The 17,407-nt window shown below is 44.7% G+C and overlaps 1 protein-coding gene across 26 annotated transcripts in view; it reads right to left on the bottom strand.

Moving 5' to 3' along the window:
- The window catches only part of LOC144495881 (cAMP-regulated phosphoprotein 21-like), a 751,410-nt gene that overhangs the window by 557,253 nt on the left and 176,750 nt on the right, over positions 1-17,407 (bottom strand). Inside the window, exon 5 of one of the 26 annotated variants that reach the window (XM_078216584.1) lies at positions 11,512-11,641. The exons of the other annotated variants lie outside the window; for them this stretch is intronic. The gene's annotated coding sequence lies outside the window, so the exon portion shown is untranslated. The remainder of the gene's footprint in view (positions 1-11,511; positions 11,642-17,407) is intronic. 26 annotated transcript variants of the gene reach the window in all.

Here is a 17,407-nt window from a genome sequence, read left to right as displayed (position 1 = left end):
CTCTGTAGTTCCTTCACAATCCTGTTATAATATTTGACCATTCAATTAGTAAACTATTAGATTTAAATGAAATGATATATGCACCACACTTATTAACTTCACAACATCTATTTCTTTCACATTACCTTTTCGCTTTCTGACGGAATTTTCAAACGAATTTATTTCTAAGATCAGCAAGTCTGAAGCAGAGCATTAAATGCAGGATCTTTCTGTTCATCAGAGATCTTCAGAGAGTTAAAGATAACAAAGTCCAAACAAGCACTGACCGAGACACTGAAATTCATAAAGGGAGTGGTGCCATAAACAAGTTTAAATGTTGCTCTATTCTCACAGTTTTCGAGAAACATGGGCTGAGCACATTTATCTTGAACAGTTGAGACCCTGCCTGCTTTGCGACTGCGACTGCTACAGTGGCTTGGCAAGCACAGCTGACCTTATTACTGTGTTTCAGCTTTCAGTGTGGAACAGTACTGGACACTCCAGGATGATGAGATTCGTGAATAAAAGACAGTGAAACGCAGCAAATAAAGGAAAAGGCATTTTCTTTCACTCAAGTTTTTATACGCAGATTATGCTTACAGTACACTGACAGATCAGCATTGACAACTAGCATGACATGAAGAAGGAATTACCATATTCTGCATACAACTTATGGACTACTATTTCCACGTATGATTTTGGTTTTTGAACGCTGTTCCTGAAGCATTATTAACAGGCAACATAACAAAACCAATTCACAATAAAGCCAACAAGCTCTTTGAAAAATGAATATCATTTCTTACCTCAGCTAAATCTCAGAAGCCAAGGTTTTTGTTTCACAAACTCACAGTTCAATGCTGCTATGTATCTGCCTTCCTGGAAGACATGATTTTTTTTTCCTTCTCCCCTGCTGCTCTGAAGAATGAGAGCTCACTCCACCCACACACAAGGCTGTTAAGTCTACTGTAGCTATGTGATAACCATCCTCTTGCTCACAACCAGTTTTGGTCATGACGCTTCAGAGGCAGATGATTGTCTGGTATATAGCCATTGGTCGCTGGATCTTTAAAGAGCTGCTTCACCTACAACTAGCCGCGCTGTTCATTCACAAGGTTTCAACAAAAGAGAAGCTTATGTAGCTTAAAGCAGTGTGTTTGTTACCCAAAGACTGAAAACAATTTATTATTTTTTCTCCCATGCACTGTGTAACTACAGGTCAGGACCAATAAAACAAAAACCCTGAAACGATCCTTAAAGCTGGTCTTCTAAATACATTGCAGCCTTTTAAAAAAAACACTACTGGTACCTATGGTAACAACAAAAAATCATTAGTCCTGTAAATCATCCTCAGGACAAGTATCCAGTTTACAGCTATACACCTTAAAAAAAACTAACAAGTGATTACAACAGTTAATGAATGCATTTTGTGCCGATTAGTGTTCATACCCAGAAAAGCACCTCTGCCATAAATGAGAGCCAGGCAAGAAACAGAACCCACAGGTTAGCCCATTCACTGTAAAACGTGTGTACTGCAGTCGAACAGCTAAGGGAAGCCTCCTGGGTGCACTGGATCACCCGGGCAGAATGGATATCAGAACATTGGGTGATTGGAGAGCCTGTCTGGAAAGGAAACCAGCCCACTTTGCTTTCGGTTATTTCCTGCATGCAAACCCAGATCCCTCCCCCTCCCAACATAAAGATCTGAAGCATAGGTCCGCAAAACGTATTCAGTTTCCTTGGGAAAGATTGCTCAGTGAAATTGTTTTGTATTATCTCCTCTGCCCTTTTCCTTCCATTATTTCGTTATTTTCCCTGCTTTGTTCCAAGCATCCAATCCTTCCCTTGCCCATGAAGGAAAAAGAATTACAAGGCCCTCCAGCACAAGGTAGAGGGCAGTTTAGTGGGTGAACACTCTCTACTCTTTGCCCCTAGCCTTTTATCTTTGACCTAGCCTACATTGATGAATGGAAGTCTCATGTGTAAAGTATGCTTGGTAAGTCTTAGCCTACATTTTAACTAGGTGTACAATCTGACCATAATTTGACATAAAATTGATAACCTCACAAAGGGTAGCTGGTATGGTACGAGAAAAAAAGGGTCACTGATTCAGGAGGAGGTGCTCCTCTGAGGCTGGGATTAACACTGTAGGAAGTAAAGAGCTTACTATGCAACTGATCATGGTACTAAACCTAACTGTGGGTAGCTTCATGTTGTCATGGGTGAACTGATAATTATGTCAGACTCTATCTCATTGAAATGTATGGTTTATATTGTTAGCATAATGCTCCCTTTTGTTGCATCCTCTAAGGATGGCATTATGATTTCCTAAACAAAAGTGTAATTAAAGTAAAAAATGACAGTTATCTTTTGCAGCTAGGTGGCACTATGAGGTATTTTAGCCTGTTGCAATGAACATTGCCAGATGTCATATCAGGAGGTCTTGTGGCATAGTCGTATTGTCCCAATTTCTGGGCCACAAGCTCTGGGTTCAATTCCCACTACAAGACATGATGGACATGGAGGGTATGTTCGTAACTGGTTACACATGTTAATTATCAGCCTGTAAATCGTTCCAATATGCCTGATGGCAGGTGATGTGAGCAAGAGAGTTTCCTGGTCAGCCATACTGCAGAAGGTAATAGCAAACTATTGCAGTGCTTTGCCAAGCTTAATCATGGGCCAATCCAATGGAAGTGCATGGTTGTCATTAGAACATGGTACCCGGAGGAGGAAATGACATATTACCCCCTGCAACTAACAATGAGCAAGATCATGGGAGATTCACTGAGATGTGTAAAATAGGGGAGACATAACAGCATCAGGAGGCATGTCTACGCCAATCCAAATCACATTAAATCCATTTACCAGTACACCAGCTCAGTTAGTTCATTTGATGAGAAGACCTGTGGGAACGTTCCTTCTTTGCCTTTTCTGTAGGCTTGCATTGTGATCATTTTAAAAAACTATTTTGATGGGTAATTTTCTTAACTCTTTATTCAGCCACTAACTAGCTTTTTTACTTTCAAATATGAATGTTCAGGTATTCCAGATAACAGTGCATCTCATTATCTTGCTTGATCAGCATCATATCCACCACCTTTAACATTCACCCCCTCCATCACTGGCACACAGTGGCAGCATTATATATCATATACAAGATTCACTGAAGCAACTCACCAAGGCTTCTGCGACATCTCCTTTCAATCCCATGATCTCTACCACCGAGAGGGACAAGGGCAGCAGATGCATGGGAAGACCAACACCCACTATGACCTGGAACTGTATCACCATTCCTTCACTGTTGCTGGATCAAAATCTAGGACCTTCCTCCCTAAGGTGCACCAAAGCCGCACAGGCTGAAGCTATTAAAGAAGGTGCCTCACCACCAACTTCTCAAAGCAATTAGAGATGGGAAATAAATGCTGGCCTTACCAGCAAGGCACATATCCCACAAATGCATGAAAAGATGTTTTATGGAGTATAATGAGAATGAAGTATAGACACACGTTTGTCTAATAACTAAAGCACAAAGAGGTCAGCATGCCAATACAGTTCTCAAAAGAGCTAAGGTCAACACTAGCATTGCATAGAAACCTGAAGCAGACATTAACTTAAATATTGCAAATTACTGCCAAGATATTTAACCTTTATTAAGTTAAGCTCAATGATCATGTTTTTCCTTTGTCCAATGACTGAATTCATGAAGTTGAAATTATGTTCAGCAATAAAGCAAAAAAGCCTATAATAAATTAGCAGCCTTGCTTTACACTCAGTCATTGGAGAAGAAAATCAGTTGGGGTAAAACAGTCTGTCAATTTGTTTTGCGCTATCACTGAAGACAAGCATCCTCCGAATATTTTTCTTTTCAAGATTGAAAGAAGTTCTGTAAATTGATTGATGCTGGCCTCCCAGCGATCCATTGATTTCCCTTCCTGCATTTACCCAACATGGTACAAGAACATAGACATGTCCACACATACATGAGAACCATTTAGCCACTATTGTATATGTCTCTTATAGGTGCAATTCAATTATGAGAACTGATTAACACATACACAGAAGTCTTCACACTAAACTCACAATGAACATTTTGTCCATGTACATTTTACAAAGTTTACAAAACAGTCCTCAGTACTAGAGAGTAAAATAGGGGGATGGGGAGCTAAATTGGATAGCCCAATTACTGACCTACAATAATCTTTGTCAATTAAGTCTCATACCTTCATATACTTCATCTCACCCTCACACACTTATCATTGCTACAAACTTCCCAGCCATTTCTCATGGATTGCACACACACAGCCATATGACTGAAACAGATTGCACCGTACTCACTGACACACTACCCTTGGAGCATAAGGGTGCACAGAACCAGAGGCAGCAGGAAAGAACGGGAGAAGAGCAATACTGCCTCCTGTCCTAATCCCTCCACAATGCTGGCCATGATTTTAATGGCATTGCTGAGTCATGGGAAAGGGCACAAAATATTCCCACCTAATCCACCCACTAAAGTCAGTGGAGTTGTGGACAGTGCGGAGGGATGTTGCAGGTTACAGAGGGACATAGATAAGCTGCAGAGTTGGGCTGAGAGGTGGCAAATGGAGTTTAATGCAGAAAGGTGTTAGGTGATTCACTTTGGAAGGAGTAACAGGAATACAGAGTACTGGGCTAATGGTAAGATACTTGGTAGTGTGGATGAGCAGAGCGATCTCGGTGTCCATGTGCATAGATCCCTGAAAGTTGGCACCCAGGTTGATAGGGTTGTTAAGAAGGCGTACAGTGTGTTAGCTTTTATTGGTAGAGGGATTGAGTTTCGGAGCCATGAGGTCATGTTGCAGCTGTACAAAACTCTGGTGCGGCCGCACTTGGAGTATTGCATACAGTTCTGGTCGCCGCATTATAAGAAGGATGTGGAAGCATTGGAAAGGGTGCAGAGGAGATTTACCAGGATGTTGCCTGGTATGGTGGGAAGGTCTTATGAGGAAAGGCTGAGGGACTTGAGGCTGTTTTCGTTAGAGAGAAGAAGGTTAAGAGGTGACTTAATAGAGGCATATAAGATGATCAGAGGATTAGATAGGGTGGACAGTGAAAGCCTTTTTCCTCGGATGGTGATGGCTAGCACGAGGGGACATAGCTTTAAATTGAGGGGTGAAAGATATAGGACAGATGTTAGAGGTAGGTTCTTTACTCAGAGAGTAGTAAGGGCGTGGAATGCCCTGCCGGCAACAGTAGTGGACTCGCCAACATTAAGGGCATTTAAATGGTCATTGGATAAACATATGGATGATATTGGAATAGTGTAGGTTAGATGGGCTTTAGATTGGTTTCACTGGTCGGCGCAACATCGAGGGCCGAAGGGCCTGTACTGCGCTGTAATGTTCTATGTTCTATCTTCTAATTCTCTTCACATCTCACTACACATTTCTTTTCATTCATTCACGGGACAGGAGCATCACAGACTGGCCAGCATTTATTGTCCATCCCTAGTTGCCCGCGAGCAGTTGAGATTCAACCACATTGCTGTGGCTTTGGAGTCACATGTAGGCCAGACCAGGCAGGGACAGCAGATTTCCTTCCCTAAAGAACAGTAGTGAACCAGATGGGTTTTTCACCCCTGTACCATAACTTTACCCTTGTGTCTTTTTCCTTTTCACCACTCAAAACATACAACTTGGCCAGACAGTGGAGGAACATCAAGAGAGTGGCCGGAATTTTCCAGTCCCTCCGGCAGGGAGGACGGGAAATTTGGTGAACCAGCAAAACATCCATTGGCTTTCAGCAGAAATTCCCGAGGGCAGGACTGGAAAATCCTGGCCAGTGATGTTGAAGACACACATTGAAATCACATTCACATGGACTATACTAACATTGTTACCAACACTGCCTGCATCATAAGAGGAGCGTTTAGAGGCAGGATCTGCACATGATGAGGTATGGGCACTTGGGGGCTCAAGTCAGGCCAAGGATAGTGCAGATGCCAGCTCACCAGAGGGCAAAGTCGCACATCTGTGCCATTGCAGAAGACTCAACTGGGGCAATCTAATGAAAAATGTTGATGGTTCTGCACAACAAAATGGAAAACCTGCTGAAAAACCTGTGGTCAGTGTCAAGGAACATGAAGGAGTGCAGCACCAATTTGGCACAGGAATTTGCAAAGAGCTTGTGAGCGCATCCTTTCCACATTTGATGGGAGCTGTTGGCAATGTTGCAGCTTCCATTGCAGCATGGCGCTGAAGTGAAAGCTTAGACTGTTGTCATCATGGACATGATTGGTTCTCACGGCAGACTAACAATCGGTCTTCCAACAGATTCCTAGAATTGGGCGACACTGTGGCACAGTGGTTAGCACTGCTGCCTCACAGTGCCAGGGCCCTGCGTTTTATTCCCAGTTTGGGTCACTGTCTCTGTGGAGTCTGCATGTCGTCCTTGTGTCTGCATAGGTTTCCTCCGGATGCTCCGGTTTCCTCCCACAGTTTGAAAGACGTGCTGGTTAGGTGCATTTACCATGCTAAATTCTCCCTCAGTGTACCCGAACAGGCACCGGAGTGTGGCGACCAGGGGATTTTCACAGTAACTTCATTGCAGTGTTAATGTAAGCCTTCTTGTGACACTAAATAAATAACAAAAATAACAGGAATGCTATACTAGCATAACTCGCACAAACAACCAAGCTCAAGTACAACTTAGTGGCAGAGCTCCAGGGAACAATCTATCATCAAAGTGATTAGGATTGGGGCAGCATGGTGGCACAGTGGTTAGCAATGCTGTCTCACAGCGCCAGGGACCCAGGTTCGATTCCAGCCTTGGGTGACTGTCTGTGTGGAGTTTGCCTATTCTCCCCGTGTCTGCATGGTTTCCTCTGGGTGCTCCGGTTTCTTCCCACAATCCAAAGTCCAAAGGTGTGCAGGTTAGGTTGATTGGCCATGCAAAATTGTCCCTTAGTGTCCCAAGATGTGATGGGGATTAAGGGAATTTGCAGGATAAACGTGTGGGGTTACCGTGGGCGGCACGGTAGTACAGTGGTTAGCACTGCTGCTTCCGTGGGCGGCACGGTAGCACGGTAGCACTGCTGCTTCACAGCTCCAGGGACCCGGGTTCGATTCCTGGCTTGGGTCACTGTCTGTGTGGAGTTTGCACATTCTCCTCGTGCCTGCGTGGGTTTCCTCCGGGTGCTCCGGTTTCCTCCCACAGTCCAAAGATGTGCAGGTTAGGTCGATTGGCCATGATAAAATTGCCCCTTAGTGTCCTGAGATGCGTAGGTTAGAGGGATTAGGGCGGCACAGTAGCACACTGGTTAGCACTGCTGCTTCACAGCTCCAGGGACCTGGGTTCGATTCCCGGCTTGGGTCACTGTCTGTGTGGAGTTTGCACATTCTCCTCGTGTCTGCGTGGGTTTCCTCCGGGTGCCCCGGTTTCCTCCCACAGTCCAAAGATGTGCGGGTTAGGTTGATTGGCCATGCTAAAAATTGCCCTCAGTGTCCTGAGATGCGTAGGTTAGAGGGTTAGTGGGTGGATATGGGGGTAGGGCCTGGGTGGGATTATGGTCGGTGCAGACTCGATGGGCTGAATGGCCTCTTTCTGTACTGTAGGGTTTCTATGATTTCTATGATTCTATGATTAGTGGGTAAAATATGTAGGGATGTGGAGGTAGGGCCTGGGTGGGATTGTGGTCAGTGCAGACTCGATGGGCCGAATGGCCTCTTTCTGTACTGTAGGGTTTCTATGATTCTATGATACAGGGATGGGGCATGGGTTGGACGTGGGTAAGATGCTCCTTCGGAGAGTTGGTGCAGATCGATGGGCCAAATGGCTTCCTTCTGCATTGTAGGGATTCTATGAAGATGAGTCATCAATCCCAATATTATCCAATAGGTTTCTGACAGAATATGCTCATATGTAATATCTGTCAGGATAAAGCCTTGTCAGCATTTCTCAACAAAAATCAACCTTCTCACTGGAATTGGAGATAGGTAGTATCAATGAGCTCATTTATTTAGAAGGCAAAGGTGTGTCTATTACAACCAGAAAGGTTGGAGGTTGGAACTGAAACTAAAATAGTAAAACATGAGGCAAAAGAAATTTAAAATAAGGTGATGGTTTCTAAACATCTCAGGTCCTGATTTTTGTTCCTGAGTTGGGTAGCACAAATTGGGAAATCTCCTGGCTCGGCACACCTGCCTCATTCAAATGTGGCCCAAATGGTGTGAGTTTTGCTTCAGAGGGTGGATGCAGGATAGAATTGGGCCTGTCACTCTCCGACACAGATCAGAAATGGCTACAATGGCTGCCAAGTGCCGAGGAGGGCGATTTAAAAACCTGTCTCAGTTTTCTGGGAATTCATCCCTCTGTGCTTATTAAGTCCTCAGCCCTTACCCGTCACACTCCTCAGCCTCCACCCATTCTCTATGCCACGCTGATACTGACTCATGTCCCCAACCCACCCACCTATCACACGTAATACCTTTCATGTTAACTCAAGCCCCTCCTCCATGGCCCCTCATACCTTCCCAGCCATCCCACGCCCTTACCAATCCCCGTGGCTCCTTGTAGCCCCATAGCAACTTAATGCTACTCATACCAACCCATGGCCCCTTATAGCTCCATGCCATTAGAATGTCAACTCAGCCCATCCCCCTCCTCACCCACCTCCTTCACCCTTACATCCTACAGGTCAATTTACAAAATATCCACCATTGACAGACCTCAGGAGCCATGTTGAGATTAAATAAAGATCTAAATATTCAGTATAGTTTCCATTATAAAAAACATTCCATTCATGAAAACCTACTGAAAGTTTTAAAAGCCTCTCAAGCATTTAGTCCCTTATCGAGCAAAAACAGACCTGTACTCATAATCCTATATCAAAGTAAGATAATCTCTCAATACCTTATTTGGGCTGCCAATCACACTGAATTTATAACCACATCACCAGAAACTGGTATAATTGAAGGTTGAGGACAGCAGCATTAATATTGATATAACAATAGCACTCAAGATAATATCAACAAACAATTATTGTAACTGGTGTCACAGATATTTTCAACTCTCATTGACACAGGCAGCCTGTTGTTTTTCAAAAAATAAAGGGCTGAGGATTCAATTCACTTCGCACTTGGTTAAAACCTTTGCTACAATGAGAATGGGGTCAGCACTGAGATCAAATGGCCCTCGCTAAGGTCTAGTTTCCTGTGTGAGTCATGACCTCACGCCTTTCCATCACTGGCAAAATTGAATCTATCGGCAATGGGGACAGAAGCTCCAGATCTGGTCCCACCTGCCATCTTTTTGAGAGTCCACGGAAGCTCCATGACCATGTGAAAATCCCACTATAGTTTCAGATAGTTAGCTCATCTCCGAAGTGTTTCTACACGTCAGATAATACTAGATCCGAGAGGGAAAATTTAAGGGGCTGGGCTCCTTTCTCTGTAAAAGAGAAAGTTAAGGAGTGGTCTGAATGAGGTCTTTAAGATAATGAAAGGGTTTGATGGGCAAGGCATATAGGAGATGCTTCCATTTGTCGTGGAAACCAGAACTAGGAATCTTAAGGAAATTTTCACAGTAACTTCATTGCAGTGTTAACTTAAGCTTACCTGTGACACTAATAAATAAACTTTAAAAAACTTTAACTATAAGGTAGTCACTTATAAAATTAAGTTTCTGAAAAATGTATAACTTTCCTCAAAAAACTTCATGGGGCATGCCAGTTTGCTCCCATAGATTGTCAAATTCAGGACTGTTTTGTCTTGTAGGCTAATGTTAAATTACGCCCTCTCCTTTCTTTCTTCCCTGTGTATTCTAGTACGTTATAGCGCGCAAGAAACAATGCTTTTCACTTGTGACATTAATAAATCAGATCAAACTAGAAGCAAACCAAACTAATTTTACATAGGATGTTACAGTCGACAAAAAACATTTCCATCTCATATGTTTGGACTGAATTTGAATTTGGCTCCAAGAAATGAAACAACCAAGTGCACTGACCCCGGAATCACCCATACCCATGAAATCACTTTCCATTTTTAACTAAGAGTGTGAAAAATCTGTTGCCTTATATAAATGGCTTATGTTCCTTAATGCTGTTGTAATGTAATACTGTTTGCAGCTGCTTCTATGAGATAAGGTGGATGATCCCTGGTGTTAACTGGTTTAATTTGACAATTCTTGGCTGGGATTTCACAGAGCAGAAACTGAGGTTGGGGGGGTTGGGTAAGTTGAGTGGGATCGTGTGGGGTCGAGTCCTCAATATCATCATGCCAGCTCGCAATCTTACAAATGGCAGAGGGCAAGCCAGGTGGAGAATCTGCTTGCAGTTCCCAAATGAACCATTAAGAAGCAATTGAGATGGATATGGAGCCAAAGGATGTGGACTTCATGGACCCCTCTGAATTTTTTAGTAAGCGCACAGGGGATAGGAGGAATTAGAGTCTCGGCAGCTTTGAAAGGGCAGGAGTGGCGTGTCAGTTTTTAGCACAGCAGCATTCACAGAGTGCTGGCAGTTGAGTGGGAGTGATGGGGGGGGTCACAGGGCACTGGCGGACGGGGGGGGGTCACAGGGCACTGATGGGTGGGGAGGTCACAGGGCGCTGAACGGTGGGGGGGGATCGGAGGGCGCTGACTGTTGGGGGGGTCACAGGATCTGACGGGTCAGGGGGTCACAGGGTGCTGATGGGTGGGAGGTCACAGACGGGTGGGGGGTTCGCAGGGCACTGACAGGTGGGGGGGTTCGCAGGGCACTGACGGGTGGAAGGGTCGCAGGGCGCTGACGGGTGGTGGGGGATCACAGGGAGCTGATGGGTCAGGGGGCCACAGGGCGCTGACAGGTGGAGGGGGGTCGCAGGGCGCAGATGGGTGGGGGGTTACAGGGCGCTGACGGGTGGGGGGGTCGCAGGGCACTGACGGGTGGGGGGGGTCGCAGGGCACTGACGGGTGGGGGGGGTCGCAGGGCACTGACGGGTGGGGGGTCACAGGGCACTGACAGGTGGGGGGGTCGCAGGGCACTGATGGGTGGGGGGGTCGCAGGGCACTGGCGGGTGGGGGGGTCGCAGGGCACTGACGGGTGGGGGGGTCACAGGGCACTGACGGGTGGGGGGGGTCACAGGGCACTGACAGGGTGGGGGGGGTCACAGGGCACTGACGGGTGGGGGGGTCACAGGGCACTGACGGGTGGGTGGGTCACAGGGTGCTGACAGGTGGGGGGGGTCACAGGGCACTGACGGGTGGGGGGGTCACAGGGCACTGACGGGTGGGCGGGTCACAGGGCACTGACGGGTGGGGGGGTCACAGGTCATTGACAGGTGGGGGTGGGTCGCAGGTCACTGACGGGTAGGTGGGGGTGGGGGGGGGGGGGGTCACAGGAAGCTGACAGTTGAGGCTGTTTGCAGGTTGCCAGTTTCTTGCAGGCCTACATTTAAATCAGGCTTCAGGTATTGGCGGTCCTTTGAACATGCCATCAGTACTCCCTGTCGTGTCAAGCGAAGATATGACAGTCACCTCAGGGCCTGCGTCCAGAATCTGAGTGGTCAGCGATTCTACCTGCTGGCCGTTAACTGACCCGCTGCTACCAGAAAACACCGGCAACCTTCGCCACCTTATACCGGTTCTGTCTCTGTACTCCGTCAGGTCCTGAAAAATCTCCATCCTCCTCACTGGACCTGTAGAATTGCTGCAGTTTTGATATACAATAGGAAGTGGTTTGGAGTGATAGATTTTATTTCATTAAAACATATTGATATACAGCAAGTTATAAAATCTAATAAGCATGGGATAAGATACACAAATGATCTTCAGTGATAACACCAGAACTGAGAGGTTATAACCATCAGGAAAGATTGAGTAGGCTGCCAATCTCTGCTCGAGAAAAGAGAAAATTATGAAGTGAACTAATAGAGTCTTTAATGATGATGTGAAGGTTTGATAGGGCAAACATTCCACTCCTGTAGGAGACCAAGGCGGGAATTTTCCCATCCCGTCCACCATGGGAATCGTAGCGGTGAGAGCGTGGACCATACAAAGATCTGTTGACCTCGGGCAGGATTTTCCAGTTTTGGGTCAAGTGCGACCGGAAAATCCCGTCCCAAATGTGTTTACCGAGAGTGGCTAAAATATGAACACCGCAGACTACAATATGTAGTTGAGGCAAAAACACAGAAACATTTAAGGAGAAGTGAATTAAATACGAGGGAGAAGGGAATAGAAAGTTGCATGGATAGTGAGGAATGAAGAGAGGAGGGAGGAGATCCATATGGAGTGCAAATATCGGCATGAACGAGTTACATCAGGTAGCCCGTTTCTGCACTGCGCATTATATGTAATTCTGTCTCACAAATGCACCAAAATAGGGTTTCCAAAATCATTAGGGGTGAAATGTATGTGGCTGATAATGCAAAATGGGCAGTAGGAAATTGGCAGCCTCTTTCCACTGAAATCAGTGTGTTCTGCAGAGGTGCACGCATCCCCTAATAAAAAAACGGTGCAATCTGCACTTACATCCTCCTTCAGCAATTTCCCAATCACCACTGGTGCTAACTATGCTTTGTGTCTTACAGAAAGAAAACTACCTGCAAAGCAGCTCCCGTCAAGCTTGGGTCCCACTTCCATTCCCCCCACCCCGAACATCTTGTCTGTTTCTGAGCGATCATTGTGGGGATGATGTCAGCTCTTTCAAAGCTGTTGGTCAGCTTTTGCTAGTTTGCTATGCTATGGCATGTGCTTCATAGTAACAAATGGCAAGTTAGTGCCATGGACAATTCAACAGTTCTGGAGATTTTCTTGACCATGTCTTGATATCTGGGATTCTCCTGGCTATTTACCCTGATGCTGAAGGACAGTGTCCTAATTTCTATCTATCTTTCCTTTCCACAATTGTAAAAATGGGATTTGCTCTCCTCGATATTACTTCACAATGTCAGCTATTTCATTCACAATAAAAGTGCACAGTTCTTGGATGTTTTAGAAGGACAGCATGCAGATGTTGCAGAATCGTGACAAAGAGGAAGGTAGCTCTGAAGCAAATGATTGGTGACAGATAACAGGAAAAGGGTTCCTGCAGTCACTCAGTCATTGAAGGGCTGCCTTGCACTGTAGAAAATGAAGGTAACTAAGCGATGATTGATTAAGGGCATTCCTCACAGAGATGATGTAATGTAGCCAATGTCAACAGTATTTATATTGGTTCTCACAATAAGGTTCTTATGGATTATGCATCTTTATGATTATCTCTAGGTGGGGAACTGCAGTATAAATAGAGAAAATATTCAAACTAATAAGTTTTGATGTCTGCACATTGTAACACAGGTGCTAGAAAATTAATTAGGAGGTATAAAAACATCCTGACCCATAGAAACAGCCCGATGAACCATCAGTTAAATTGCTAAGGCATCAGGACTACAAATTCGAATGTGAGTGGTCGCTGAAGCCCCACTCCAGAGACTTGTACACACAATATTAGCTGATTCGTCAATTCAGTCCTGACAGTGTAGTGTTGTAATATCTTTGGATGAGATATTAAACCTGAGATCAAAAAAGAATGCGCACTCTATGCAAAAAAAAGAGCAGCCGAGTTGTCTCAGTCACCTGACCAACATTTATCTCTCAACTAACACCTAAAACAGATGATCTGGTGATTTATTTCATTGCTGTTTCTAGAACCCTACAATGTGCAAATTGCCCATCATATTTTCTACAATGCAACAGTGACCAAACTTCCCAGCGTTCTTAATTCTGAGACACAGAAGTCCTAGAAGGTACCACATAATGAAAATTCTTTTTTTTTTAATGGTACAATCTAATTTATCAGTTCAGTAGATATTCAATTTTAAGTATTTTAAAAAAAAACTATAGTTCTATACCTACTGCTTGGTTATATCTGACCTCGCTGATATACTACACACAGTACCACTTTAATCTTACAAGATACCAAAATAAAATGCCAACAAAATAGATTACTTCAACATGAGCATGAATTCAATTCAATTAAAATCAATTCATCATGAAGGATGCTTTTGGCATGCTGGCCTTCATCAGTCAGGGCACTGAGTATAGAAGTTAGGAAGTTATGTTGCAATTGTACAGTCACGGTTGAGGTGCCTGAAGATTGGAGAGTGGCAAATGTTGTGCCTTTGTTTAAAAAGGGCTGCAGGGAAAGCCTGGGAACTACAGGCCAGTGAGCCTCATATCTGTGGTGGGTAAATTGTTGGAAGGTATTTTGTGAAACAGGATCTACAGGCACTTAGAGATGCAAGGACTGATTAGGGACAGTCAGCATGGCTTTGTGAGGGGAAAATCATGTCTCAGAAATTTAATTGAGTTTTTTGAAGGGGTAACCAATAAGATAGATGAGGGCAGTGTAGTTGATGTTGTCTACATGGACTTTAGCAAGGCCTTTGACAAGGTACCGCATGGTAGGTTGTTGCATAAAGTTAAATCTCACGGGATCCAGGGTGAGCTATCTAAATGGATACAAAATTGGCTTCTTGACAGAAGCCAGAGGGTGGTTGTAGAGAGTTGTTTTTCAAACTGGAGGCCTGTGACCAGCGGTGTGCCTCAGGGATCAGTGCTGGGCCCACTGTTACTTGTCATTTATATTAATGATTTGGATGAGAATATAGGGGGCATGGTTAATAAGTTTGCAGATGACACCAAGATTGGTGGCATGGTGGACAGTGAGTAGGGTTATCTCCAATTGCAGCGGGATCTTGTTCAATTGGGCCAGTGGGCTGATGAATGGCAGATGGAGTTTAATTTAGACAAATCCGAGGTGATGCATTTTGGTAGATTGAACCAGGGCAGTACTTACTTAGTTAATGGTAGGGCATTGGGGAGAGTTACAGAACAAAGAGATCTAGGGGTATATGTTCATAGCTCCTTAAAGTGGAGTCACAGATGGACAGAGTGGTGAAGAAGGCATTCGGCATGCTTGGTTTCATCGGTCAGAACATTGAATACAGGAGTTGGGACGTCTTGTTGAAGTTGTACAAGACATTGGTAAGGCCACACTTGGAATACTGTGTGCAATTCTGGTCACCTTATTGTAGAAAGGATGTTATTAAACTAGAAAGAGCGCAGAAAAGATTTACTAGGATGCTACCGGGACTTGATGGATTGAGTTATAAGGAGAGGCTGAATAGACTGGGACTTTTTTCTCTGCAGCGTAGGAGGCTGAGGGGTGACCTTATAGAGGACTGTAAAATAATGAGGGGCATAGACAAGGCAGATAGTCAATATCTTTTCCCAAAGGTGGGGGAGTCTAAAACTAGAGGGCATAGGTTTAAGGTGAGAGGGGAGAGATACAAAAGTGTCCAGAGGGGCAATTTTTTCACACAGAGGGTGGTGAGTGTCTGGAACAAGCTGCCAGAGGTAGTAGTAGAGGCGGGTACAATTTTATCTTTTAAAAAGCATTTAGATAGTTACATGGGTACAATGGGTATAGAGGGATATGGGCCAAATGCGGGCAATTGGGATTAGCTTAGGGGTTTTAATCAAAAAATAAGGGCAGCATGGACAAGTTGGGCCGAAGGGCCTGTTTCCATGCTGTAAACCTCTATGACTCTACAGGACGTTGATGAGGCCACACCTAGAGTACTGTGTTCAGTTTTGGTCACCTCGCTATAGGAAAGATATTATTAAACTGGAGAGCGTGCAGAAGAGATTTACAAGGATGTTGCCAGGACTCAAGGGACTGAGTTATAGGGAGAGACTGGACAGGCTAGGACTTTTTTCTTTAGAGCGTAGGAGACTGAGGGGTGATCTTATAGAGATATGTAAGATCATGAGAGGCAATGGATAGGAAGAATGCACTTTGTCTTTTTCCCAGGGTTGGGGAATCGAGAACGTGAGGGCACAGGTTTAACTTAAGAGGGGAATGAATTAATGGGAACCTGAGGAGTAACCTTTTTTTTACACAGATGGTGGTACGTGTGTGGAATGAGCTGCCGAAAGAAGTGGTTGAAGCAGGAACATCAACAACATTTAAAAGACATTTGGACAAATACATGGATAGGAAAGGTTTAGAGGTATGGGCCAAATGCAGGCAAATGGGGTTAGCTTAAATGGGCATTTTGGTCGGCATGGACCAATTTGGGCCAAAGGGCTTGTCTCCGTGCTGTAGATTCTATGATTCTATGAGCACTCAGTAAGCCACCTCATCTGTACGTTTTGAGCAAACTTTCCTATTGCGGTATATTAACATCTTCAAAGCCTCACACCACAACTGTAGCTGCTGTGTTAAGACCAGCATTGGGACACGGATTCCTTCAGCATCATCGCAGGGGATTGGACAAAGCTGCATACTCTCCCGTTTCCTTTTCCTTTTGGTTATCCATTTCATTAAGTGGGAGGTGGTGGTGAATGCAGACCTTGGTATCCCCTGGCAACGGCACCGGTCGATGGACCTGAACTTTGCAGATTACATTGCTTTGTTGGTCAAAGAACCACACGCACTCCAAGATGCAACCACCAGTCAGTGATGCCAAGCTTGGTCTACGCATCAGCTCCAAGAGATCAAGGCAATGATGGCTAGAGGGCAACAAGGTCCTCCCACCACCACTGGGCAATAGAACATTGAGGATATCGACCACTTCCGGAAACAATATCTCCGGGAGAATCAGTAGAGATTGATGTCCACACAAGAATAGGCAAAGCAGCATTGGTCTTCCAACAGCTCTACACAGCTTGGTTATCCAATACCATTAACATGGCTATGGAGCTATGACTCTACATGTCTATTGTAGTACCAACTGCAATCTATGCCAGTGAGACATAGAAAAAAAGAGCAAAGCTGTCACATAGGTTGGACATCTTTCATCCTAGTTGCCTATGTGACCCTGGGCACCACAAGGGAAGAAAACATCACCAATAGAATGTTATAGAGAACTGGTCAGAAGTGCTTGCAGGAAATCTTGACCAAGAGGTGACTGAAACTGGCAGGACAGTGTTTCGCCTTCTGGATGTCAAAGTGGCAACAGAATGAATACCACCTGACGGAGAAAGAAGATGGGGTCTGTCAAAGAAGCAGTGGCAAAGTACATTTAAGAAGGACCTTCAAGAGCAGGCATCAATTGGGCTGAAGTGAAGGAAATTGTGATGAGCCAGGATTGGTGGTGGAATCTTGCTGCACATAGTTCCTCAGGTTCCGTGTGGGGCAAATTTTAAATCAGTATGGAAGGTCCTGAGTAAAAGCTGGATGAAACTTGGGAGACACTGAGGGATCCAACATCTGCACTGAGCAGCCTCATCAGTAAACACACAAAATGCCTGGTCAGTGCTTTGTGCCCAACCACAATGGAATACCTATCTGAAATTCACATTGAAGTCAAAGACGTGACAAGGTATGTGGAGACAATGCAAACATTACTGATGGATATCCACTAATAAAGCGTTTTGCTTCTGATGACTTTATTAAGAAGAAACTAAGATGAAGATGAAGGGCCAA

The sequence above is a fragment of the Mustelus asterias genome, chromosome 7 (assembly GCF_964213995.1).
Source record: "Mustelus asterias chromosome 7, sMusAst1.hap1.1, whole genome shotgun sequence".
Lineage (NCBI taxonomy): Eukaryota > Metazoa > Chordata > Chondrichthyes > Carcharhiniformes > Triakidae > Mustelus > Mustelus asterias.
The sequence above is the reverse complement of the archived record's forward strand: the minus strand, read 5'-3'. Positions and strand labels throughout refer to the sequence as shown.